At 41.2% G+C, this 9,856-nt stretch overlaps 2 long non-coding RNA genes across 7 annotated transcripts; one reads left to right on the plus strand and one right to left on the minus strand.

Moving 5' to 3' along the window:
- Positions 1 to 542: 542 nt before the first annotated feature.
- LOC127326854 (uncharacterized) lies at positions 543 to 2,693 on the minus strand. Of its 4 annotated transcripts, none has more exons than XR_011746281.1 (5): positions 2,293 to 2,693; positions 1,511 to 2,158; positions 1,218 to 1,269; positions 957 to 1,055; positions 543 to 869 (listed from the first exon to the last, which is right to left on the minus strand). It is a non-coding gene; the product is annotated as an uncharacterized lncRNA (long non-coding RNA). The 4 variants fall into 4 exon arrangements; XR_011746280.1 differs by having other exon boundaries at positions 543 to 894; XR_007868137.2 differs by having other exon boundaries at positions 543 to 878; positions 2,293 to 2,692.
- Positions 2,694 to 2,817: 124 nt separating this feature from the next.
- Positions 2,818 to 8,525, plus strand: LOC127326855 (uncharacterized). 3 transcript variants are annotated; one of them, XR_007868140.2, is made up of 5 exons: positions 2,818 to 3,661; positions 3,799 to 3,885; positions 4,402 to 4,502; positions 4,604 to 4,759; positions 7,165 to 8,525. It is a non-coding gene; the product is annotated as an uncharacterized lncRNA (long non-coding RNA). The 3 variants fall into 3 exon arrangements; XR_007868139.2 differs by having other exon boundaries at positions 3,799 to 4,502; positions 6,465 to 8,525; XR_007868138.2 differs by having other exon boundaries at positions 3,799 to 4,502.
- Positions 8,526 to 9,856: the final 1,331 nt, after the last annotated feature.

The following is a 9,856-nucleotide window of genomic DNA, read 5'->3' on the forward strand; positions in this document are numbered from 1 at the left end:
CGGTTCGTGACACGAACCGGTACTAAAGGTCCTTACGAACCGGTACTAAAGGCCTAGGCAGTGCAACCGGTAGTAATGCACCCTTTAGTACCGGTTCGTAAGGAAACCGGTACTAAAGGCCTGGACAGAAGCCCCTTTTTCTACTAGTGGTTGCGTCGGTTCCCGAGCGAACCAGCCTAATTTACCCTCCACTAGATGACCTGGTGCGCCCCGGCGCAAAGGCAAAAGCGAGATACTACTGTAACGGTAAGTTTTAAACGTTAAAATCATTATTAATTTCTTCAAAAGTACATAATAATTTTGAAAATACCAAACGGAAACCTCGGTGCGCGCACCCGGTTTCTCAAAAATGGAAAAAAAATCTATTTAAAAGTTTCAAAAAAAACTAAAATAATTTTTTGCACGTACATATTATTTTGATACTTACTCATGTAAGTTTTAACAGGAAATTGTATGTGGCCTACACGAAAATGATAAAATATGATTTTTAATGTTCAAAGAAATATAAATTTTTATTTTCTCAATTTTATGTAGGTCACATATGGTCGTAATTTTCCTTGAAAATCTTCACAAGTATCAACATAATATATACATGTGTGCTTATTTCAAATTTCTGAAACTTTGAAATAGCATTTTTTTTTATTGCTTTATAATCAGTTGCGCGCGTGGCCATGTCCACTTCTAAGTGCGCCCCTCGGTCAAAACCCCGTTCGCCTCAAATACAAGGCTAGGATCGCCTCATACTTCTCTGTAACCGCCCTGGAGAAGCCCGTATGGCCTGGGGGGGGGGGGGTGTGCACAAACAGATGACCTGTGCACCACACCAGTGATCACGCATTGTCCGCCCGCGTCGTTTGCTTGCATATAAACTACAAAACCTGAATAAAACACATACTATGTCTATGAAATTTCTTCTGTATTTGAAGATAAAATACCACAACTACTTAGTCACCTACCTGAAGAAGCATGTGCCGAAAATAAATAGCACCAAAAACTCTTCTTACAATGGAAAGCCCCGTAGCAAACTTCCCGTTTAACACTATCTATTAGCTACCCTGCATTGATGCCAAAGAAAATGATAAGTTTGGTCCGCTCTGACCAGAGTTGCTGCAAGAACAACTAAAATTAGCCAAACCCAATATATCCTCCTATTGGAAATTCGTAAAATAACTGAATTCATGATATAAACTCTTGCAGATGAAAGTATAGAGCAATACCATGCCGCAACAGGGCGTCTAAGCTCTCTAAGATCTGTAAGCTCTCTAAGATCTGAATCATTGGGGGGAATGCATTGCAATTAGACAACCACAAAAACTAAACAGACTACATGAAAAAACTCATCATCTCTGAATGGCAAGAAAAATTATGGACCATCACATGAACTGTAGGCAACACTCGCAGTTTTTGTACCAGCAGAAACAAAAATACATAGTGGAACATACACAAACAATGATCATATGTAAAGAAAAGGCAATAGAGAATCAGTAAGTGAGAGAAAGGCATAACTTACCTTGAAGATCTTTTTTGACATTGGACAATGGGTACAGATGTAGATACAAGATTCAGGCCTAAGTATGCCAATCATCATATCCCACAATTGATCTCCAATAATCATGTAGAGTTGTTCCTATCAATAAACACAGATCCCCAATTTGAAGAATTAAACCATCAGCCATGAAACAACAATCTAGAAAAGTAATGGCATAGATAGCATGACCCTGTGAAGTTCCCATTTGAAGAATTAAACAATCAGCTGCAAAATTGTACATTCTTAGGCCCTTCTTGCAAGCATATCATCAAGCATTCCATGAGCATAAAAACTGAAGACATAATTCAATCACCACATAATAACCAAACATTGGATTCCTAATCATAAAAATCGTGCATACATATAGAAAAAAAAAATACAGAGGTTAACAGGAGACATCAAAACGGAGGCATATCACCAATACTGTTCGTTGTGACCATTTGTGGAGGATACATCAAACTCTAGAAGCGGATCTCACGCGGAGAGGCAGAAGGTGGCGCTGTGCTACACTGTTTTTTTTTTTTTTTTTTGCCTGCACCACCAACCTGCTGCCAGCCTCTCCGCTACAGCACTAAGTATGTTGACATCCCGTGTCCACCACCTCGCCCCCATCATCTTGTTGTACATGGCCTGCACCAGTTGCATCCATGAAATTAAGCCATGAATCCATCATTCAACAGAACGATGGAAGAAATAACAAGTAGACAACCAAAATAGTGGTGGGAATAAGATGAGCTCCTCGCTCTCAATAAATCTGTCCGTACCAGTGCAGCAACAGCCAGAACCAGTCCCCATCCCTGCCGCCGCCGGAGAAGATCTTGAGCCCGAGGCTGCGGTGGACGACCTTTTGGAGGTGGCGTGCTGGCACCGGGGACTCCACTCGCTCGCCGCCGCCACCACGCTGATGCAGCGCCTCATCCCGCCCGCCACCACGCTTGGCCACACCTCCCCCACCGCCTCCATGGCGGCAGCGCCGCCCCATTCTTTGCCGCTGCGGTCAGCTCTGTCAAGAGCGTGGGCAGGTGAGAGAGGCGACGGGATTGGTTGAGGAAGAAAGGAGGCCGGATTGGGGAGGAGAGGAGGCAGGCGACTGGGGATGGGAGTCACGGGAGGAGGCCTAGGAATTTTCTCGTCCAAAAGCAAGGCTACCTGAACGAGCGCGCCCTGGCTGCTTCTGTTGGCCGACCCCACTCGCGACTGGCCCAGACGTCATGGACTCCCTCGCAGGTTTAACGAGTGAGGAAAAAATTGACTACATCGGACGGACGTGGTGAAAAACGGGAGCAAGATGTTACTGTCACAGGAGCAACCAATGGCCACGATTCAAACCCCCCGTCGAAGCCCTTGGGAGGCCGAGTAGCCCAGGCAGCTTTCTAGGAGTAATCTCTTCCACTCTTCTCTCTCATTTTCTCTTCCTCGCCATGGCCGCCAAGGTGCCTGCTCCCCTCCCTGGCCACACCCAGAGCTGCCGCACCCTCCTCCTCCTTATACGTTTCTCCGCCACCGCACCATTCCCCTACGCGCGCGTCCTCCCTATTCCCCATCAACAGGCGGCCGTGGGGCGGGGCGCCCGTCGATCTACGTGCGGCGGTTGGGCTGGCGGCGACGTTAGTGGCACGGAGGCGGGCCAGCAAGCAGGGAGAGGGGCGCACCCTCTCTATTTCCCATCAGCAGATGCGTTGGCGGGCAGGTGCCACGCCTAACTGCACCCTCCTCCACGCTCCCCGCGGCCACAGGCACCCCTGAGCGAGGCCAGCCTACCGATCGAGCGGCAGGGCTGCGGTGCCGCCCCCTGAACCTCCCAATCCCCTAGCTCTTACCACCACTTTACACTTCCCTTGATTTACTTGCTGGTTACAGGTTCATCCCGGTGCTCCTCCTTTTTTCTAGGTGAGATATAGAGTCCCAGCTCCTATTCCTCTATCTCACTTTTCTTCTCTCTCGGGCGGCCTAAATTGGAGAAATCGAGGTGATGGTAGAAGGTCCTTTCTCTGTGGTTTCCTTGCGATTGGAGTTCTCCAGCTGCATATAGCTTCAGTTCTATGGGTCAGATCTCCTCTTAGCCATGGTATCTTTGATTCCAAGCCGGCCTAGATTGCAGACTTGCTGTCCACATCTCCATCTAATTGTCTGGTACGTAATGCTCCCGATTCAAATAGTTAAGTGTACACTGATGTGTATTGGCCTTAATTCTCTTTCATTTGGATGTGGTGCTCCCGATTGATTTTTTCTTTTCAATTATTTAATGATTAATTTTTGGCTTTTTGCAGGGTTTTTTTTCCTGATGTTGATGCTACGGCAGGCTGGCCAGTTTCATCTCTCTATGGTTTGTGCGTTTCGCCTCCACAGTCAAAGATGTATGTACGGTGGTGTTGTTGTTGGTCCTGGTACTGCTGCAACTGATGGGTGTTTTCTTCTGGTCGTCAGTGGTTTCCTTCACATCTTCTTCTTCCTTGGTAGACATACATGCTTAATCCCTCATCTGTTGATTCGGACACCGTTGCCCCAACTGATGTTTCTGATAGCTTAGTTGTTGGGTCGATTTCTACTGAAAAAATATTTCTTCTACGAGCCATGCCAATTATACAGTTGATATCAATATGGTTGATATTGCTGTCCGGAGGCGGGGAATTTGTCTAGGCAAGCAGCCGACTGATTCTGTTATTAATGTGTTCATTTTCTTCTTTCTCTGTTGGAAGCTAATTTCTTATATGCTGAGTGTAGTCAAAATCACAAAAAAGGTTAATTGCACACAAATGGCACTGTTCTCATGGTTTCATGTAGTCTATTGTTCACGAATCTGAAACAAGTATTTGACGAGCCAAGAGCACATTGGCATTTTTCTTCGTCTAATTTGTGTGTTTATGTTCTAGGTACTTCAAATTTTAATGCTGGCGATAAGGAGGCCGTCGCTAGCAAAGATGGCCAGACCGTCAAGTCTGCATGCGAGACCGCCTCTGAAGCTCACGCCACGGTGCGTTTTTTCATTTGTGTTTATTTTCGCTACTCATGTGGTTGAGCACTCGAGAGTATGTATGATGATGCTCGCCATTTGATTTGATTTGTGTGTGCAAGGACGTCGAGCGGTAAGGCCGGGGACAGGAAGGAGGCGGCGAACAGGCCTGGACAGACAAAGGACATGACAAAGGAGGCTCTAAAAGGGACGGTCGTGAGGCTATTGTGCTTCTAGACCAAACTTCATCTGCGCGTCCTTCTCTTCGTATTCTCTTGGTATGAATCTGCTGATAGTATCTATTTTAGCGCATCGATTGATTGTTCAAGTACTTGCCTTGCCTCATGTAGTGATCGTATGCACTATTAAGTTTAATCTATATTGGAAATACAAATAGTTTTAAGAATGCAAAGTTCATTAAGATGTTTGAGGTTAATGATGCTAACTTTTTGATGATGTCATGGACAAATTCTCATGCTGACTTGGAGTGACCAGTTAGTTACGGTAGCTCTGTAATATTGAAGAAATATGTATATATGTTCAATTTTGAGGCTGAGAAGTCCTTTTACCAGTCAATATTGACTACATTACTACATAATTCACTAGACTTTTGTTAGTCGACCTGTGCCTAACTTATTGAGTAACTACCTCTCATTCAGCTTATTTGTGCATTGTCATACTAAATGATCTATTCCAATGATGTTTTTGAGAAGTGTAAACCAAGAACTAAAATTTTAGAACAAGCCTATGATGCATTCTATTTTACAAACTTTGACCAGAATCTCTGCATATTGGTTCAGATATTTGTCATTCATAATTGTATTCATAATCACCCACTCTGCATGCATATTTCAGTTTCTAGGTTGCGCCAACTGCAATCTTCAGATAATATGGAGTGGACGGTACTCTATTTGACTGGCCTCTCTTTACATCTAGAGATACAATCAATCATGGAAAAAAAATAGTCAATGAATAGTCCATTTTTATGTGAAAAACTCATTCATCTGACTTCAATGCATGCAATTGGTTATGCTGGCTGGACAGTATAGTTGTCTCGGAAAATAATTATATTTATAAATTTTACTAGCCTTGCTTACTGATTGATACACCCAAGTCTTGTTATCCGATTATAATTATTACTTTATTATTAGTCAAAAGCCTGAGTTTTTTGTAGTTGGTTGGCATCCGAGTGTAGCCTTTCAAAGAAGCTTCCAGCCTGTTTCAGTTGCTCATCCACTCCACAGCTATATGTTACAGTATCTGCGTAGATTTCAAAATATTATTCATGCACTACTTAACATATATTTTGTAAGGACGATACTGTTGTGATGATTCTTTCTTCCCATTTCCAATTTCATTTACAACAATACTAATGCATTATTCTGATTTTATGTTCATCCATCCAACTTAAAATTTGCATTCAATTTGCTGGATGCTAAACAAAATTTAAGGTGCAAACATACAAACTTTTTGATGGGTCATATTATGAGTTTAAGTTAAATCAACATATTCTACCTGCAGAGCTCTGTTCATCGCTCACTGGGGTAGGAGTAGACATCCAAAACATATCTACAGATTTATGTCATTGATGGCCTTATGTGTATGAAGTCCAAGGACAAAATATTTCTAATATGTCTCATCTCAAAACATAAACTATAGCTTTCAGTTTAACTCTTCTGTAGTTCCAAATTGACGAAAATGGCAATCTTCAGGAGTTGATTCACTACTGAAAAGGAAACAACCTTCATCATACTTGCTTTCAAAGCCGTAATATATATTATGGTGGTATGAAGGAATCATACTATAACTGGAACATCAAATATATTATTAATAGTCTCTAGGTGGCGTCTGGCCTCAAAAAGAGATCATACACCTACACATACACATATGCACACTGTTTTTTCTCCTCCCATATATGTGACATTAATGGGTAACTTTAGAGAATTATTCCTTGATGTTTATTTATGCTATATTTTGTGGCAGGCAATATCCATATAATGGTACTTAACATGTCGACTTTTCACTTCCACTGCATCATCTGGACATCAGAACCATTCAAATCTTAATTTATTGCATCTTACTGGAGTGACACAAAATCAAGTTGTGCCCACTTTACATTGATCGGGTGTGCAAGAGGCGAACAAAATTTCTACAAAGATTAGTGCAGGTTTCTGCACGTGTAATCAAAGTGTATGGAGGGCATAACTAGCTTTGCTACTGAAAAACTATGAAAATGCAGGTTTCTGCACTGTTTTTGGCTTTTGTTACAAGGATCAGATAATTAGAAATAACGGAACCACATGCTTTGTTTTCCAATTGACCGATTTGTATGACGCCACCTGTTCTAATCTAGATCGACTGCATCCAGTATTTTTCAAATTATTATCCTGTTATTCAAGTTATCATGTAGTTCATTTCGTACAACAAAATACCAACATATGCTCTCTTAGTTTCCTTCGAGTTATGTAAATTTACTTGCAATAATTATGGATGATATGGAGCATTGTTAGTTGTCATTTCAGTTTCCCATACTCGAAATAGTTTGGCAATTTCTCTTATCCAGGTGATGTAGTTGTCCTCCAAATAGTGAAAAAATAATTGAAAAAATAGAAATTAACTTTTAGGTTTAGCTTGAATATTCTCCTATCACATACTCTAATACTCTAATCCGCTTTCTAAATAGGAGGACAATATTGGCATATTGGATGCATCTGGGAATACAGGGATAAGGAAACAAAGCAGATATTAAGACTTCATCATTGTTGAGCATGAGGTACTTCCTCCAAGATTTGAACACTGAATTTTCTTATCCGTACTTGCAAACAAATAAAAGGCTGTCTCAGTATACTACCTTTTTCTCTGTACAAACCATGTGTAAATCATAAGAACGGTTTGTAGTTTCTCCCCCGACAGAAATATTGCTATCCATGACCGCCGTGCCTCCACATTATAGGCTGCATTCTCTGTTTAGTACTACTAAAGTGGCATCCTTTGTAAAAAAAAGTATTTCTATCCTCATGCCACCTCAATTGAGTACCTATTATTTATTTCATATTCGTAAGCCATGCAAACAATTAATCTGAAAGTCATCGCAAGGGACTGAGAATAAATAGCTTTGTCAACATAGGATGGCACAAAATGCAGGTTCAAGCAGTTTTTCAGCTTTTCCCAAGGCACCTGTCAGATCTTAAACCCGTCAGGGAAGTAGTTTTACAAAAAAAATAACGCTATACTATCGCAGCTGCATTACAAAATATTTAGCACATAGTCAGAGAGCCAATAAATGAGAAAATATGTGCGTCCCATTATCAAGGTTTGTACATCTCTTCTCTTGTTGTTGAATTCACTATCAGTGAACTTAAATACCTCCTGTTCAAAATAAATATTTATGTTTGATTTGCATTTCAGGGAAACTTGATAGAAAGTTGTGTGCCAGCCAACTGCATAGATCATTTCATAGAACAATTCAAGGTGCATATGATAAAATAATAGATCACCCATACATGCTGATGATGTCCTCTGTTTGCATATGATTCACATCCATTTAGCGCACTAGAGGTGCATATAGGAAATAATATCCTCCTATCAGGTACTTGCGCAATGCTGCATATGCTTTATTGTTTGCACCCTTCATTTTTTTATCTTACCACACATATTTGTACTTCTCAACCGCTGCTTGGCTTTCTTCTGATGTACTGAAATAATACTCCTTTTCATTCACAAGTCATTGTCGATACAGTTTACAGTGTGAGCATCAGTAATTTAGAAGCACCACACAACTCCATAATTTGTAACACTAAATTATTGCTTAAAGTTGTAATCATGCCATCATCACCTTGGGGAGAGCATGCCGACAGCTTTAATGCGGCCGCCCTTCATAGAGCCTCTTCTGAAGATACCAGTGTTGTCAGGATGATAGTCAAGTATTGCAATCTCAAATGCACACTCATACAGAATTTATTGATTGGACAAACTATTCACTGATTGGTGTATTGTCCAGACTGCTACTTCCATATTGACTGCTTATATAATGCAATTCCATGAGCTATGTAATGAAGTCTGCTTATTACCGCTACTGCTTGGCCATTGCTTAGCAAGCACATATCATTTATAACCATTGAGATCATTATTTGGCAACGGAATTGGCTGCCCTGGACTTGCTCATGAATTGGTCAAAAAGTACACTTCAACTGAAGGGGAGCTGGGGCCAGCCAAAACTTTGGCGTTCAACCAAACAAAAACTTACAACCAGATATCATGGGCGTACCAATTTAATTTGGTAAGGACAGTTTTAGCTCAAATCCAAACGAACCCAGAGCGTCTAAATTGTCTAGAAGCTCTTTTTGCCTGTCCGATAGTGTACATTGCACACCAAGAACATATCACTCCTCCATTGTAACACCCCAAATTTCAATAAAAAGAAAGTTAGAGAATTCCAGAAAGAAAAATTTCAAACCAACAAAAACTTTTCTTTTGCATATAGTACCATGCATAGGACTTGTGCATTTGAGTGATATGCCATGATGATTGTTATTACTTGTTTTTGATATGCTCTAAAACCCTAGAGTGATCATGTGAGGATCACAAACCCAATAAATCAAAGAGGAAGAAATTCCATATTTAGCAAAACCCTAAAAACCCTCACATATGCCCTATGGCATTTTTATAAATTTTGACCCTAGACCTATTTGGTCTTCACCATTAGTTGAATACTGTTTTTAAACACTTATTACAACTTTTGGAATCAAGGGTTCACAATTCCAATGAATTTCAAGCACCTTTCCCACTCACATGTGATGATGACCAAATCTGCCAATTTTAGTCTGATCACCACTTTGAGCCCCTGCAATTCAATTTTCTCAAACCAATTCTTGCTAACTCTTTGCACCATTTCAAAGTCAACATCAAGGTGAACAACTTTGATGAAGATCACCCTGCCAAATTCATCTTGGATCATTTGCTATGCTCATCCAAAGTTGCAACTTTATAACAAGTTCAACAATCTCCACTTAGCCATTTTGGCCAAATTTTGAAATCTAATTTTTCCACCACCACCTCATTTCATCTCTGGTCAATTACAACTTATCTCAACACTCACATTTCACAAACCTTCACCTTTTGAACTTTTCCAAATTTGGATATTTTGCAAATTCCAAAATATGGCACTATTTGCACACTATTGCAAATAGTGATTCTACCCTAACTAACCTACCCCAACTTGCACCAAATGGTTCCCCTGCCCCCTTTTTCCCTGAATGGCAACATTAAAACCCTAGGGAGAGGAGGAGCAAGGCTAGACATGGCCATGCCGGCCATGTCGCCCGAGCCCGACCACCTCCCCCTCTCTCCATTGCTTCACCGCCCGGCCCTCGCCA

The sequence above is a fragment of the Lolium perenne genome, chromosome 6, assembly GCF_019359855.2.
Source record: "Lolium perenne isolate Kyuss_39 chromosome 6, Kyuss_2.0, whole genome shotgun sequence".
NCBI lineage: Eukaryota > Viridiplantae > Streptophyta > Magnoliopsida > Poales > Poaceae > Lolium > Lolium perenne.